We start from the raw sequence: 18,343 nt of genomic DNA, 5'->3' as shown, positions 1-18,343 counted from the left end.
AGGAAAAAAAATAAGTCAATTCAGTGAGTATATAGGAGTGTTGCCCATAAATTGTTTTAAATAATCCTTAGTACTTCAATACTTGCTTTTATGTGTACTTATTGATTAATAATTCTCTGAATTGTGCAGGTAACAAAATAAGTATTCTTCTAGGTAAATCTTTTTCACAACCTATTGAAATATTTACTCAATGGGCTAGAGGAAAATCACAAAAAATAAAGTTATAAAAGGGAGAAACTCATAATATACTAATTATGGCACATGCTTATTTAATTGTCAAGTCATTTAAAAGTGACAAATTCAAATATAAAAACTTTAGAGATGTTTCTTTTTAATCAAATTCAAATATTCAAATATCCAGATACTTTTGTAGACAAAATGTCTACAAAACTTATAGCGTTTTTAACTTTTTATTCAGGTGCATTATCATCATTTGGATAGAACAGTAACTGTGAAATAAGTATAGTTCATGGGCATATACTTAATATTAAACTGATGAGAAATGAAAAGTTTCTGTTAGGGTTTTCCCTTTATTTCAAAATTTGATTTTTAACATTGACTGCAAGTCATTTTCATTGGTACTGTATAAGCACAGTAAATAGGCATAACCGCAGAAAGCAATAAACTTCATCTGGTGGCCACAATTGCTTCCAAGCTAAAAACTGTACAGCATTTATATACGTTATATCTGCATTCATACTACCAGAAAGTCACAGTCAGTTTGGAACATGCTGGCAAAAAGTAGGTCTAAGAAAATATCATGTAAAGTATAGTGAAAAAAATAAGTCTAGTGAGGAATTGAAGTATTGATGTGGAAATTTGTTTTTGCATCTTTGGTAGGAAGTTCAATTCCCCATGCTGTACAAATAATATGACTCTACACTATAATCAACTTGATGGCTAGTATTGGGATTTCTGATACAGCCTCAAATCAATACAAAGCTGGAGTCTCTTAGAACAGCTACATTTGCTTGAGTTATTCTAATTATTCAGAAGAAAAGTGGATGAGAACAAATCTAATACTTAAGATCAAATCTCAGATGTACTTTCTTTGACAATACATGTAACCTTTAATTATTATTCCTCTAACTCATAAAAAGTTTTCACATTCTTATTTTATACTGTAAGTTTAGAATGAATCAACTGAATTTTTACTTTAAGAAATATTTGAAAACAGAAATGATTGCCATCATCCTACTGATTTAATACAACTGCTATTTCTTTGCCATCTCCCTCACTACCCTCTCAAAAATTAAAAGACAGTATGGTATGTGGATAGAGGGCCACTCCCTGAGGCAGGAAAACTTTTGTCCAAGTCCTCTTCTGACATACTAGATGTATAACTCTGGTCAAGTCAGTTAATCTGTTAGTGCCCCTGGTAACATTTAAAATGGTCACTCACAAAATGGTTACTGTTCTACATAGATTTAGTCATTTTTTTCCTCAGCAGTAATTCCCTAAACCATTAGGATTGTAGATCTGTACAAAAACAAAAGCAAATATATACATAAATTTAAAACTTAGATATCCTGTTGAAATTCTTTGTGAATTCCCCCCCCCCAACAATAAAATAAAATATCTGACTTAGCTGCAATTGAGACACAATAGAATAACAGTATAGAATTTTCCAGGCAAATTGGAAGAGGGTTATGAATTTATGCAGTAAGCATCTCCTGCATTTAAGGAGATGATAATAGTAATGCAGATAGAAACAAGTGCTAATATACTGGGAAAAGTCTTACATAATGGATGCATTTATCAGAGCAATTACACCACAAGAATCACCAGATGTCACAGAGGTTATATACAGTATTTTAGTGAATTAAGCATGTTGGCACTCAAGAGAAAAGCTTTCAACAAGGCTTCCTGCATATATAGGTTAAAATTTAAGTAGTAAGCAAAATTATTCCCGTTAAGGGAATCATTAGATGGAATGGTAATAACTAAAGATCTCTATTCCTGGTTTTAAGATGTGATCTATTTAGACAATCGTTTTAATGTGCTGTTGTCAAAAGCAGAAAAAAGCAAAATATTTTTTTCTCAAATACATATTCTTAAGCATGTATATGCAGAATAAAGGGTGCTGTAAGATTTGGGGTCATATTAGCTCCCTTCATTAAAATGATGTGCATGACAATTAATTGCCAACATCATTTTATGCAACATGTTCTCTTGGGATACAAGAAATTTTGTAGTTTGTATATGGCGAATTGAATGCAATCTAGTGAATATAGCAACATAAAAATGAAGAAAATTATTTTTACAGGTGATTAATCTTGATACATTGAGTTAACAGCCATGAAATAATTATATTAAATGACACTGAAACAGCAATAGTTTCTTCTCAGCAAAAGAAAATAGGATGAAGAAAATATCTTGTGATGAATTTTTTTTACTTCTTTTTGATGAGAGGATGAAAACTAACCAGTGTAATGTAATAGAAATGAAATTGTGGCTTTGTGTAGCTATTACTTGTCAAGTACTTTGATATTAGATTGGTGATGTAGTTGGAATTATTTTGCTTATAATTTCAGACTGCTGTGTGTTTTTTTTTTCTTTCATATGTTGAATTTAAAAAATATCTTTGGCATTACTTGTGGCTTTCTTGGTTTGATAGGAGAAAAAAAAATGAGAGTTTCTCCTTACAACATTAACTGAATTTTATACAATGTTTTAAAGCTTGTAAAGCTCTTCTCTGGTTGGGAGTTTCATTTCAAAGGTAGAAAGGTAGTCTCTTCTGTTTTTTTTTTAAATATTTTGTTTTTCTCAATTACATGGAAAAACAACTTTTAACATTCATTTAAATTTTTTTTAGTTGCAAATTCTCTTCCTAGCTCCCTTCCCTACCCCCTTCTTGAATTGGTTAAATAAAATTGATATAAATTATACATATATATATATATATATATATGCAATCATGGAAAATATATTTCCATGTTAGCTATATTTTGAAAGAAAACAGACAAAAATGAAAAAAAAGGAAAAAAATGCTAAGATTCAATCTGCATTCAGACTTCACCAATTCTTTCTGTGGAGGTAGATAGCATTTTTCATGATGAGTTTTTTGGGATTGTTTTAGACAATATCATCTTATAAAATATAAGATTAAAAAAACTATTGCTCTGTTAACAGGAAGCTAAGGAGGTTAAAAAATCATTAAAATTATTCTTCCAGGGAATATTTAAATCCTGACATGATTTAAAAATAGAGTTCAGGTGGTTCATTTTAGGAAAAAAAAAAAAGATCCATCAAAACAGGCATCAAACTAGTAGTTTCATTATGTAAGTGATAAATGCACCCAATATAATGCAGAAGTATGCCTCATTAATTCATTTTATTCTACAAAGAATTACATAGACCCCAAAATTTATGAGACCAAACATAGTAGGCACTTATCAAGAAAAAAAAAAGCCCTCAGGAGAAAATAAAGAACTTTACCCACACTATTTCATTTAATCATCACAAGAATTCCATGATATCAATTTTATGGGTCTCCCTATCCTTATTTTAAGATGAGAAAAGTAAGGTGCATGGAGGTTATATGAATTGCCCATGGTCAAACAGCTAGTAAGTGTCTGAAGGAAGATTTACACCCAATTTTTTCCTTACCGAGATCTTTTTAAATTCTAAGTCTAATGGTCTTCTGACTACATAATTGTACATCATCAAACCATCTGATGAAAATGAAAATCAATACTTTAGGATGTATTCAAATGTTCAATATCAGGATCTTTTACAACTGATAATTAAAATATTTGGGAATTTGATCTTATAAAAACAGTTCTAAACATGATGAAATTATTTATTCAGGACAAAATCTGTCTCATCACACTAAAAATACATGAAAATAACTACTGAAATGTAGATTTATATTAAAGATTTTTTTATAATTGCTTCCTGTCTCAGTACTTTTAAGTGTAGCATATGTCAACGAAAAGATTATTTACCAAAAGCAAAACCAAAAAGCTGAGCTACAGGAAAATAAAAATAAGACAATGTATAAGAAGTCCAAGAAAGAGCCAAGTAATTATGTAACACTAAAGTAGAACCAGTTTCTAGAAAACACAAGAAGGATGAATGAAGTCACAATAAGCTATCAGTATCTTTGCTGCAATAATCCAAGCACTTAATTTATACCAGAATAGGACAATGCCACCTTTCACTTTTTGTCAAACTGGAGGATATGATCAGCAACATAACTGCACAATTGATTGTTACGCATTCAGAAGCATTGGTCCTGATTAAAATACTTCGCCAATGTAACAAGTTGATGGACTTGATCATAAATTATGTAAAGATGAAGATGGCGGCTGGTAAGCAGGGACTAGAGTGAGCTACTTACCCGAGTCCCTCCAAAAACCTATAAAAAATGGCTCTGAACCAATTCTAGAATAGCAGAACCCACAGAACAGCAGAGGGAAGCAGGGCTCCAGCCCAGGACAGCCTAGATGGTCTCTGGGTGAGGTCTATTCCACACAGAGCTGGGAGCTGGGAATGGAGTGGAGCACAGCCCAGCCTGAGCGGCGTGGACGATCCAGACCAGAAGCCGGGCGGAGGGGGCCCTAGCGCCCTGAATATGTGGGCTGCGGCAGTTACCAGACCCCTCGACCTACAAACACCAAAGACTGATGAGAAGGTTAGTGGGAAAAGCTGCCGGAGTGGAAGGAGTTCACGGTTCGGCTTCCAGCCCCAGGGGCAGCGGAGGTGGGGCAGCTACAGCTGTTGTTACTTCTGGCTCCAGGCCCACCTGGTAGGAGGAATTAAGTGGTGGATGAGAGCAGGGGTGCACAGCCTGCCGAACATCTAAGCCCAGTTCGGGTTGGGGGTTCTTGGGGAAGGAGCAGTGCGGGTCTGACAGAGCTGGCACCTCCCCCCCAAACGTGGAACATAGAACTCGTTAGTCTACAAGCAGTCATACCCCAATGAAAAACTCAAGGGTCAAGTTAGTTGGTTGGGGATATGGCCAGGCAGCGAAAGCACACCCAGATTCAGTCTCAGACTTTCGATTCTTTCTTTGGTGACAAAGAAGACCAAAACATACAGCCTAAAGAAGACAACAAAGTCATAGAGCCTAAAACAAAAGCCTCCAAGAAAAACATGAACTGGCCCCAGGCCATAGAAGAACTCAAAAAGGATTTGGAAAAGCAAGTTAGAGAAGTAGAGGAAAAATTGGGAAGAGAAATGAGAAGGATGCAAGAAAACCATGAAAAACAAGTCAATGACTTGCTAAAGGAGACCCAAAAAAATACTGAAAAATACACTGAAGAAAACAACACCTTAAAAAACAGACTAACTCAAATGGCAAAAGAGCTCCAAAAAGCCAATGAGGAGAAGAATGCCTTGAAAGGCAGAATTACCCAAATGGAAAAGGAGGTCCAAAAGACCACTGAAGAAAATACTACTTTAAAAATTAGATTGGTGCAAGTGGAAGCTAGTGACTTTATGAGAAAACAGGATATTATAAAACAGAACCAAAGGAATGAAAAAGTGGAAGACAATGTGAAATATCTCCTTGGAAAAACCACTGACCTGGAAAATAGATCCAGAAGAGATAATTTAAAAATTATTGGACTACCTGAAAGCCATGATCAAGAAAAGAGCCTAGATACCATTCTTTCAAGAAATTATCAAGCAGAACTGCCCTGATATTCTAGAGTCACAGGGCAAAATAGAAATTGAAAGAATCCATCGATCGCCTCCCCAAATAGATCCCAGAAAGAAATCTCCTAGGAATATTGTTGCCAAATTCCAGATCTCCCAGATCAAGGAGAAAATACTGCAAGCAGCCAGAAAGAAACAATTTGAGTATTGTGGAAACCCAATCAGAATAACCCAAGATCTGCAGCTTCTACATTAAGAGATCAAAAGGCTTGGAATGCGATATTCCGGAGGTCAATGGAGCTAGGATTGAAACCTAGAATCACCTACCCAGCAAAACTGAGTATCATGTTCCAAGGCAAAATATGGATTTTCAATAAAATAGAGGACTTTCAAGCTTTCTCAGTGAAAAGACCAGAACTGAATAGAAAATTTGACTTTCAAACACAAGAATCAAGAGAAGCATGAAAAGGTAATCAAGAAACGGAAATTGCAAGGGACTTACTAAAGTTGAACTGTTTTGTTTACATTCCTACATGGAAAGATGATGAGTATGATTCATGAGACCTCAGTATTAGGGTAGTTGAAGGGAATATGCATATATATATATATATATGCAGATTGAATTTAAAAGTATGTCTTACCTCCTCCCCAAGCTGGTCCTTCTATAATGATCAACATCCCACCTTTGGTAGGTTACAACTCTAATCTCATCAGGGGACCAGAAATGCAATTATTTTAATCAGATGAGAGGTGTCACTGGGTCAATGGGTTGAAATAGATGTGAGGTTAAACCTATAGAAGTAAGGTTAAACTTAAGCAACTTTTTTCTAAAACAAAGGCTTATTAAAATAGTAAGATATTAAGTTACAGCTTCTTTGTATTTAGAGACTTTAAAAACACAGTTGTATTTCTTGCATGACATAATAACTTCTTCCTTGGAAGCCTCAGTAGGACTTCAAAAGATTCATTTCCCTCTTTCTGTACATTCTTAGTGATTTTTGCTAAACATAAAATACCCTGTCCATTTAGGAAACAGGAAGTTACTTTCTACAAGATGAGGCATTAATTATAAACAAACCTATATTATTGTAGACACACCTTTGTATTTTACCCTTTTTTCTAGTAAGAATATCATATTTGTCACAGAAGAGTGCTGTCATCTTATGTTGAGCAAGAAAACAAACTTATCTGGCTATGATTGACTGAAAACTTATTCTGCTAGATGCCTGCTTGGGAAGTTAGAAGAAATTCTTTAAGGAAGCGAGATCCAGAGAGGACCAATAATCATTCTTCTTAAATCATATGCTTTACTAAATATAATCTTGAAAAATCTTCTGCTGGAGAGTGAGCAGTTTAAATTCATTTTTCACATCTCCTTTCCTATACAAAACCATAACTTAGAAAAATACTCTGCCATTTCTCAAGGCTCATGGTAACTTCAAGGATAAAAAGACACATGTTAAACTTTCGGAAAGGGGATAGTATTAGAAAGATAGATAACCTATAGAAAACCACAAAATTTTATAGTAATCAGTTAGAAATGTATTTCAACTTTAAAAAAGTTTATAACCTGAAAAATATTGTTAGGTAGCTTTTCACTTACTCTTCACTGTCATCCATCAGATATTGATATGATTTATTTCAACAGGTATTTATGAAGTGCTCTCTTCTTTCTTGGAACTCTGTTTGGTGCTGTGTATACAATAAGAAAAACAAGGAAGATCCTTTCCTCAGGGAGCTTATATTCTATTGAAGCAAATAGAATTTGTTTTCAGTGGAAGTCATCATGTGCCCCCAATATCATTTTCTTTTTCATGAATAGTTCATTTACTACTTCCTGAGAAACTGACAAGAAAACATACTAAGAAAAAAAAATAAGTAGGAAACACCACTATGTTCATTAGACTTTAAAAAAAATACTCATCCAATGCATGTGGAATCATTGAAGTCAGAATATATTTAGCCCGTTTTCTTGAAATCATAGTAGAATTTGCATGTGAGTAAATACCATGAGAAATGAGTTCATAGGAGTTAACAATTCTTGTTCCAATTCTCTTTTCAGTATCTGACAAAAGCAGAAAACTCCTGGTTCCCTGTGGGATTCTCAGTGGAAGATTTAGCTTAATGAATACTCACTGATGGGGTGCTTGTGCTTGGACCCTAATTCTAACAGCCTCTGCTTGGGTGCCTTTGCCAGAACTCCAATTCCAAAACACATCTAGGTCTCAAAACATATTCTTTTCCAGGCAGTCTGTCTCTCTAGCTAAAGGGCAGCATGCCCCAAATTATCTCTGCTTCTTGCACAGTAAACAGCTATGCCTATTTATAGATTGATTTCCAGATGCTGATAATTGACTATATGCTGAGTCTAGCGTATATCTTAGACATAGTCAAATGTATACTCCCTTGTATTAATCCTAACAAGACGCTTGATGGAACCGAGCCAAGTATCATCAGTTAGCCCTGACCACTGGGTAACTAAGTGATGGTTCACAGTAAAAACCACACCCCCTAGTAACTCTACCCCACTGGCTATTTCCTAGAGAACTCTGGGTAATATGCCTGTGCAGTAAATACTATATGTGCATGTTCCTGTAAAAAGTAGCCACTTCTTAATGACACCTTACGCCAAACACTTAACTGATATGTTTCCCCCCCTTTTGCCCCAAAAAACTTCTGTAAAAATTCCACCTGCACCCCTCTATGGTTGCAGGTTCCCTAAGAACTCTGCCTGCTGCAAAGGGTAATAAATCTTTGCCACCTTGACTTAGAGAATATTTGGGTCCGTGAATTCATTCCAGGTGACCTTGCCCTGGGAACTTTTGTTTGGGATTCCTGAATCCCTGGGTTTTTCTCCCTCAACATTACTGGTATATTAGACCATATTTTCCAAATATATAGTCCTTCTTTAGGCTGCATCATATTCTTAGAAATGAATATGAATTCTTATAACAGGTGCCAGAAATTCAGATGAAAAATGGAAAGTGTAACTAAGTCACCTAGTTATTCTGATATGCTTATATCTAGATAACTAACTAAATGTTTTCTTTTGGTCACACAGAAAATATCATAGAAGATGCAATAACTAGAATATGAATAAGGTAGAAATCTTTTTATAAATTTCTCCTAAGCACATCTGTGCAACTCCCTTAGTCAGATTAGATAACAAATAACTTATTAGAAACTGTGTGATTTTGTTCCTTGGATTTCCACAGTGCATCATTCAACTTCATTACTGAATGTTACCTCCATAAAAGCAAGCAAGGCCTTGCTGATATCTTATTGTGGAGAGGTAATCTGAGGTCTAAATGGGAATAAGTAGATCAAAAGGTCTGCACAATCTTCCCAAGCTAGAAAACCTTTAGATATGAACCCATTGGTATGCTCTGTCGTTGTCCAAGGACAAGTCTGGCTAACCCCAGGAAAAGCATAACTGGGTTGATAATTGAATGATGCCATTTGTTACCATGGCAAGTTATGACAAAGGTATATTAAGTTGTGCATTAAAGCATCATGATCTATGCTGATAAAAGAGTGCTACACTGATGGGAAAGAAAACAAAATCTTAGATCCTTGAAATATTGGAAGTAATGACACTTCGATTGTGACATACTTGTTTAATAAAGCTTAACTTTCCAAAGAGAAGCAGTGAGGTGGCATGAAAATTGAATTTAGTTATATATGTGATCTTAGACAAATCAGCTAACTCTTGATCATCAGTTTCTTTATCTATAAAATGTAGATAATACTTGTCCTCTTCATAGGAATCGTGCAGATCAAATTACATACTATACGTTTTTTTGTAAAATGTTAAGCTTCTTAAAATTCAAGTTCTCTTGTCTAAGAATATTTTGTTACAAAAGAGTACCACATGATAAGCTCAAAAATTTAAGTTGTAGAAATCTCAGGGTTTGGAAAATAATGACCTTTGTTCCTATTTTTGTTCTCACAAGTTTATAACCACCACTAGTTCATACAATGCCCTCACTCATGAAAGCTCTTCTCCAAAAAAAAATGTTTCTCATTTATTTGTTAAGATCACAGAGGAATCCTTGATCACAGAGCTGATAATTATTATTAATTCTGATAGTAATAGTAGTAGTAATAATTATAGTAATATCATTTATTTAGTATTTTAAGGTATGCAAAGCACTTTACTGGAATTGACAATAGGCTAGGAGAAAGGTATTAGTGTTGTGGAGAGAGCAATAGAATTAAAGTCAGAGAGAACTAGGTCCACTTCCTTTCCCAAAACTAACTTGCTATGTGACCCTGGCTAGTCAATTAATCTCTCTTAGGCTGAATTTCCTCATTTGTAAAATAATGATAATAATAGCAACCATTAGCATGGTGTTGTTGTGAGCAGCAAGTGAGATAATACACTTAAAGCATTTTTCTAATCTTAAAAACATTATTTAAATGCTAGGTATTATTATTATTTATGTTGAATACCAACATTAAGCAGTGTGAAATAAGGAGACGTATTTGCCAATAGTGTTTACTGAAGTTATGGAACATGTTCTTCCCCAGATGAACATAAATGTGACATTACCTATCAATGACAATGTTCTCTACATTCCTTGTTTGTCCATGACAGTTATGACTGTACTGATCTCCATAATGCTACAAAGACTTCTCAATGAAATGGACAGTTGAACAAAATTTATTGCACCAGCAATCTGCCCTGTGAAACAAACAAAAAAAAAAAAGGATGAGTGAAGAATGCAGATTGCTAGATTATGAGATGCAGTCAGATTGAGAGCTCATTGGTGTGGTGGTGCTCAGGTGTGTGTGTGTGTGTGCGTGTGTGTGTGCGTGTGTGCGTGCGTGCGTGTGTGCGTGCGTGTGCATTCGTGTGTGCCCGTCTGTGCATGTGCGCGCGCGCGTGTGTGTGTGTGTGTGTGTGTGTGTGTGTAACTGCTGAAAGGCAATGAGGTTGTGTGGGAGGTAAATAAAAAGTGATGACTTCACAGGGAAGATATGTATAAAGGTATATCTATATCTATACTAAGAAATGTTTAAAAATCAAGAAATAGGGAAGTGAAAAATAATTCTGAGGTTATGAGATTCTGACTGTTCAGCCTCTGGGACAGTTTACCCCGAAACTTATTGTTCTATCTTCTGGTTCTGGTTTAAAGATTTGCTCGGTAAGAATAGGGTCATAATGACCTGTTTTTCTCTACTGTAAAGAATGGAGAGGGTCTCCCCCTCCCCTTATCCTATTCTCCTCCTTCAGACTTATAGATGTAACCTCAGTTGTAATCATTAACTAATGGAATGGGAATTGGAGTTTCTGTGCCTCAATTTCCTGGTTCTTTGTCTAGCGTTCATGCTCAGATTGTAAGCCCACCTCCCATCCAATGGTGAGAAGGGTCAGAGGTGGGCGGGAATTCTCTTGTATCAGGCATAATTATGGTTGCTTTGCCCCTTGTATTCTGCCTCCATTGCTGGATTTGTTCTAGCGGGGAATGCCCAATTCTCGAGAATTGAATAAAATTTATTTCTGTTCCTACCCTGAGATGGCTCCTTATTATAAATTCAATTGGTGAGGGTCTTTCATCCCACACAGTTTGGAATCAAGTAGGAGAAGGCAATTTGCTGCATTCAATTTGGGAAACTGCATCAATGTCAATGATCTCAAAGTTTATTACAGAATTATTTTTAAGTGGAATAAAAATTTGGGGCGAGCTATTGATGTTTTCACCTATGAAGATTTTAAGAAGAAACTGAACAACCAGTTGTGGGTATTATACAGGTGATTCCCATTTAAAAGTTTTAAGATTGACAAAAATGAGTTCTAAGTTTCTTATAACTTGTTCATTCTCAAATACAATTTTTAGGCCCATTATTTGTAATCCTGTAACTTCTGTTTCTCTTTAAAAAAAAATTGGCTGACATATTTACAACATAATTTGCCATTAGTGAAAAAAATCCTAAATTAAAAAAATCAAAAAATAATTAGAATGATTCTTATGTAGTATAACTCATTATGCATATAATGTGCTGCATCTTATAACTAATAGCCTAACAATTTGTATTTTTTCTATAGACCAAAAAATAAGTATTTAAACCATTTCTAAAGTAACAGTTTGTGAAGTGCATTATCTGTAATATGAAAATTATATTTCATTATGGAGAGTTTTGAACTACTCCTTTCTTTCAAGAAGAAAATTTTTAGTTTGACAGACTGAAGTTACTCACTAGGAATAACAGTGTGAAAGTAGGCTTGCCTATGAATTATTCATAACTTTAATTTTAACTGAGTCCTATCATTACAAATTAAGTTCATAGTAAATTTAATGATAAATACAGAATTCAATGAAATAATGGATTTTTTTTTCTTCAGGAAAATTAAATTGCTGGAATAATTGTTGAGATTAGGTAAAAAGATAGGCACTTTTTTCATTAAAAAAAAAACTATCATTTTACTTATAGTCCCATGAAAATAATTTAGCAGGGTGAGGATTCTGGGAAGAGGGTAGAATAGGTCAGAAAATTCCAAGCTCTCAAGATTTTCCCCCACAAGAGTTAAAATAGCACCTTAGGGCACACAAAGTATGGGTGAAGAAAAGAAGAATAGGGGCACAACCAGGGTCTTCCTGGGACAATTTGAAAAGATCTGAAGAAAAATCCCAGGAAGAGCTTTAGTCCCTGAGAAGAGTAAACACATCCAGGCTAGGTTTCATTTTAAGAACAAGGGGCAAGCCCCTTAAACAACTAGCTGCAAGTCCTGGGGTCATTTGGTTTGAGAGGCTGCCTCAGCCCCAACCACAGGAACGTTTCACCCTGGGATAGTGAGGGGAATTGTACGTTTGACCCCAGGAAGATTGTGGTGACCTCTGCTAATGAGGAATGCCTGACCCAGCTGTGCAGAGCAGTAGGGGTGAGAAGGAGCCAGCACAGTCCTGATGAGTGCAGAAGCAGTGGGACAGAAAGCCCTTGGCTGTGGGCACTTACCAGAGCTTGAAGGTTTGGCTTTGGTTCCAGGCTAGAGAGGAGAACTGAAGATCTGGGTCCAGAGGCACCATTTCCCATACCCTAGGGATACAGGTGATTATGAAAAAGAGACCATTACCACAAAAAAGGCATAGGCTAAGGAGAAGGAATCCAATGATAGAAAGCTATTATAGGAAAAGAGATAACCAGGGCTCATCTTCAGAAGACGATATTGAAGTAAAGAAACCTCCAAAGAGTAATGATAAATGGTTATCTGCCAAAAAAAGAATTTATAGAACATCTTAAAAAAAAAAAAAACTTTTCAAAATCAAATGACAGATATGGAGGAAAAACTAAACAAAATAAAATAAAATAAAATAATCCAAGAAAAACAAGAAGGTTATGAAAGTTAACCAACTAGAAAAGAAGATGCAGAATCTTAAGGAGGAAAATGACACCTTGAAAATTAGAATTGGGCAAAGTGATGCCAGCAAAATTATAAGAGATCAAGAAATAATTAAATGAAATATGAATTAAAAAAAGGGGAAGAGAAAGTAAAACATCTTATAAGAAAAATAACAGACTGGGAGAATAGATCAAGAAGAGAAAATAGTAATTGAACTAACTGAAAGTGATGATTAAAAGGGATCAGACTTGGGGTGGAGCCAAGATGGCAGCTGGAAAGCAGGGACTAGTGTGAGATTCCTGCTGAGTCCCTCCAAAAACCTATAAAAATGTCTCTGAACAAATTCTAGAAATTCAGAACCCACAAAACAGCATAGGGAATCAGAGTGACAGCCCAGGACAGCCTGGATGGTGTCTGGGTGAGGTCTATCCTGCACAGAGCTGGGAGCAGAGCAGAGCACAGCACAGCAGAGCCCAGCATGAGCAGCACAGACCAACCAGACCAGGAGCCAGGCAGAGCATGCTCTAGTGCCCTGAATCAGTGAGCTGCAGCAGTTACCAGACTTCTCAACTCACAAAGACCAAAGATAACCAAGAAGGTTAGTGGGAAAAGCTGTGGGAGTGGAAGGAGTTCACAGTTCACAGTTCGGCTATCACCCCGGGGGCAGCGGAGGTGGGGGAACTACAGAAGTACAGCTGCAGTTTCTTCTGACCCTGGGCCCACCTAGTGGGAGGAATTAAGTGGCAGATCAGAGCAAGAGTGAAGAGCCTGCTGAAGATCTAAGTCCAGTCTGGGTTGGGGGTTCTTGGGGAAGGAGGAGTACTGGTGTGGCAGAGCTGGTGCATACCCCAAAGCATGGAACATAGGTCTCTTAACTCCACAAGCAGTCATACCCCACTGAAAAACACAAGGGTTGAGTTAGTTGGCTGGGAATATGGCCAGGCAGTGAAAATGCACCCAGATTCAGTCTCAGCTGTTGGAATTTTTCTTTGGTGACAAAGAAGACCAAAACATACAGCCAGAAGAAGTCAACAAAGTCAAAGAGCCTACAACAAAAGCCTCCAAGAAAAATATGAACTGATCCGAGGCCATGGAAGAGCTCAAAAAGGATTTGAAAAAGCAAGTTAGAGAAGTAGAGGAAAAATCGGGAAGAGAAATGAGAAGGATGCAAGAAAACCATGAAAAACAAGTCAATGACTTGCTGAAGGAGACCGAAAAACATACTGAAAACTATACTGTAGGAAACAACACCTTAAAAACAGATTTACTCAAATGGTAAAAGAGCTCCAAAGAGCCAATGAGGAGAAGAATGTCTTGAAAGGCAGAATTAGCCAAATGGAAAAGGAGATCCAAAAGACCACTGAAGAAAATACTACCTTCAAAATTAGATTGGAGCAAGGGGAAGCTAGTGGCTTTATGAGAAATCAAGATATTTTAAAACAGAACCAAAGGAATGAAAAAATTGAAGACAATGTAAAATATCTCATTGGAAAAACCACTGACCTGGAAAATAGATCCAGGAGAGATAATTTAAAAATTATTGGACTACCTGAAAGCCATGATCAAAAAAAGAGCTGAGATATCATCTTTCAAGAAATTATGAAGGAGAACTGCCCTGATATTCTAGAGCCACAGGGCAAATAGAAATTGAAAGAATCCATCGATTGCCTCCTCAAATAGATCCCATAAAGAAATTTCCAAGGAATATTGTCACCAAATTCCAGAGCTCCCAGATCAAGGAGAAAATACCGCAAGCAGTTGGAAAGAAACAATTTGAGTACTGTGTAAACACAATCAGAATAACCCCAGATCTGGCAGCTTCTACATTAAGAGATCGAAGGGCTTGGAATATGATGTTCTGGAGGTCAATGGAGCTAGGATTAAAACCAAGAATCACCTACCCAGCAAAACTAAGTATCATGCTCCAAGGGAAAATATGGATTTTTAATAAAATAGAGGACTTTCAAGCTTTCTCAGTGAAAAGACCAGAGGTGAATAGAAAATTGGACTTTCAAACACAAGAATCAAGAGAAGCATGAAAAGGTAATCTAGAAAAAGAACAAGAAAAAGAAATTGCAAGGGATTTACTAAAGTTGAACTGTTTTGTTTACATTCCTACATGGAAAGATGATGTGTATGATTCATGAGACCTCAGTATTAGGGTAGCTGAAGGGAATACGCATATATACATATATACACATTTATGTATATATATACACACACACATACACACACATACACACACATACACACACATATACATAAGTGAATGTACATGTATGTATATATGTATATGTATATATATACACATACATATACACACACACATAAAGAGAAAGAGAGAGAAAGAGAGAGAGAGAGAGAGAGGGAGAGAGAGAGAGAGAGAGAGAGAGAGCAGACACGGGTTGAGATGAAGATGAAGGGAAGATATGTAAAAGAAATAAAATCAAAATAAGGGATGAGAGAGGAATATATTGAGAGAGGGAGATAGGGAGAGATAGAATGGGGTGGATTATCTCACATAAAGGTGGCAAGAGGAAGCAGTTCTGTGGGAGAAGGGGAAAGGGCAGGTGAGGGGGGAATGAGTGAATCTTGCTCTCATCAGATTTGGTCTGAGGAGGGAATACCATACATACTCAATTGGGTATCTTACACCACAGGAAAAAAGGGGGAAGATGATAAAAAAGGGGGGGATGATGGAGGGGACATCAGATGGGGGTGGAGGTAATCAAAAACCAACACTTTCAAAAGAGCACAGGGTCAAGGGAGAAAATTCAATAAAGGGGGATGGGTTGGGAAGGTACAAAATATAGTTAGTCTTTCACAACATGAGTATGGTGGAAGGGTTATGCATAATGATACACATGTGGTCTAGGTTCAATTGCTTGACTTCTTAGGGAGGGTGGGTGGGAAGGGAAGAGGGGAGAGAATTTGGAACTCAAAGTTTTAAAAACAGATGTTCAAAAACAACAAAAAAAAAGTTTTTGCATGAAACTAGAAAATAAGACACACAGGCAATGGGGCGTAGAACTTTATCCAGCCCTACAAGAAAGGAAGGGAAAAGGGGATAGTAGAGTGACAGAAGGGAGGACTGACTGGGGAAAAGGACAACCGGAATATATGCCATCTTGGAGTGGGGGGAGGGTAGAAATGGGGAGAAAATTTGTAATTAAAATTCTTGTGAAAATCAATGCTGAAAACTAAATATATTAAATAAATAAATTTAAAAGAATGATTAAAAAGAATTTTGATACAATAATATGAGAAATAATTAAAGAAAATAGTCTTGAAACATCGGAAGGGGCAGGGAATTAGAAATAGAAAAAATCGACTTCTGGGGTTGGAGCCAAGATGGTGGCTGGAAAGCAGGCACTTTCGTGAGCTCCCCACCACGTCACTCCAAAAACTTATAAAAATGGCTCAGAACAAATTCTAGAACTGTAGAACCCACAAAATAGCAGAGGGAAGTTGGGATCCAGTCCAGGATAGCCTAGATGGTCGATGGATGAGTTCTATCATGCACGGAGCGGAGGGGAGCAGAGCTCAGCGTGGGAAGCAGCAGGACGAATCAGACCAGGAGCCGGGCAGGACAGGCCCTAGCACCTTGAATCAGTGAGCTGTGGCAGTTACCAGACCTCTCAATCCACAAACATCAAAGACAACAGAGAAAGTTAGTGGGAAAAGCTGCGGGGGACAGAGTTCACGGTTTGGCCACTACCCAGGGGCAGGAGGGGAGGTGCAGCTACAGACCAAAACATACAGCCTAAAGAAGTCATCAAAGTGCAAGAGTCTACACCAAAAGCCTCCAAGAAAAAACAATAACTGGTCTCAGGCCATGGAAGAGGTCAAAAAGGAGTTGGAAAAGCAAGTTAGAGAAGTAGAGGAAAAATTGGGATGAGAAATGAGAATGATGGGAGAAAACCATGAAAAATAAGTCAATGACTTGCTAAAGGAGACCCAAAAAATACTGAGAAAAATATTGAAGAAAACAACACTTTAAAAAATAGACTAACTCAAATGTCAAAAGAGCACCAAAAAGCCAATGAGGAGAAGAATGCCTTGAAAGGCAGAATTAGCCAAATGGAAAAGGAGGTCCAAAAGACCACTGAAGAAAATACTACCTTAAAAATGAGATTGGAGCAAGTAGAATCTAGTGACTTTATGAGAAATCAAGATATTATAAAACAGAACCAAAGGAATGAAAAAATGGAAGACAATGTGAAATATCTCATTGGAAAAACCACTGACCTGGAAAATAGATCCAGGAGAGATAATTTAAAAATTATTGGACTACCTGAAAGCCATGATCAAAAAAAGAGCCTAGATATCATCTTTCAAGAAATTATCAAGGAGAATGGCCCTGATATTCTAGAACCAGAGGATAAAATAGAAATTGAAAGAATCCATAGATTGCCTCCTCAAATAGATCCCCCCGAAAACTCCTAGGAACCTTGTTGCCAAATTTCAGAGCTCCCAGGTCAAGGAGACAATACTGCAAGCAGCCAGAAAGAAACAATTTGAATACTGTGGAAAAACAATCAGGATAAAACAGGATCTGGCAGCTTCTACATTAAGGGACCGAAGGGCTTGGAATATGATATTCCAGAGGTCAATGGAGCTAGGATTAAAGCCAAGAATCACCTACCCAGCAAAACTGAGTATCATGCTCCAAGGCAAAATATAGACTTTCAATAAAATAGGGAAATTTCAAGCTTTCTCAGTGAAAAGACCAGAGGTGAATAGAAAATTTGACTTTCAAAGACAACAATCAAGAGAAGCATGAAAAGGTAAACAAGAAAGAGAAATCATAAGGGACTAACTAAAGTTGAACTGTTTTGTTTACATTCCTACATGGAAAGATGATGCATCTGATTCATGAGACCTCAATATCATAGTAGCTGAAAACAATATGCATATATATATATATGTATATATATATATATATATATATATATATATATATATATATATATATATATACTCACACATATATATGTGTGTGTGTAAACATATATATACATATGTGTATGTCTATGTGTGTATATAAGTAGGTATATATATATATATATACATATATATATATATATATAATATATATATTTACAGAAAGGGCACTGGGTGAGTTGAATATGAAGGGATGATATCTCAAAAATAAAATCAATTTAAGGGATAAGAGAGGAATATATTGAGAGAGGGAGAAAGGGAGAGATAGAATGGGGTAAATTATTTTTCATAAAAGTGGCAAGAAAAAGTGGTTCTGTAGGAAGGGAAGATGGGGCAGGTGAGGGGGAATGAATAAATCTTGCTCTCATCGGATTTGACCTGAGGAGGGAATACCATACATACTCAATTGGGTATATTACCCCACAGGAAAGAAAGAGGAAGAAGATAAAAAAGGGC

This window comes from Trichosurus vulpecula, chromosome 2 (assembly GCF_011100635.1).
Source record: "Trichosurus vulpecula isolate mTriVul1 chromosome 2, mTriVul1.pri, whole genome shotgun sequence".
In the NCBI taxonomy this organism is placed as follows: Eukaryota; Metazoa; Chordata; class Mammalia; order Diprotodontia; family Phalangeridae; genus Trichosurus; species Trichosurus vulpecula.
Note: the sequence above shows the minus strand (reverse complement) of the source record.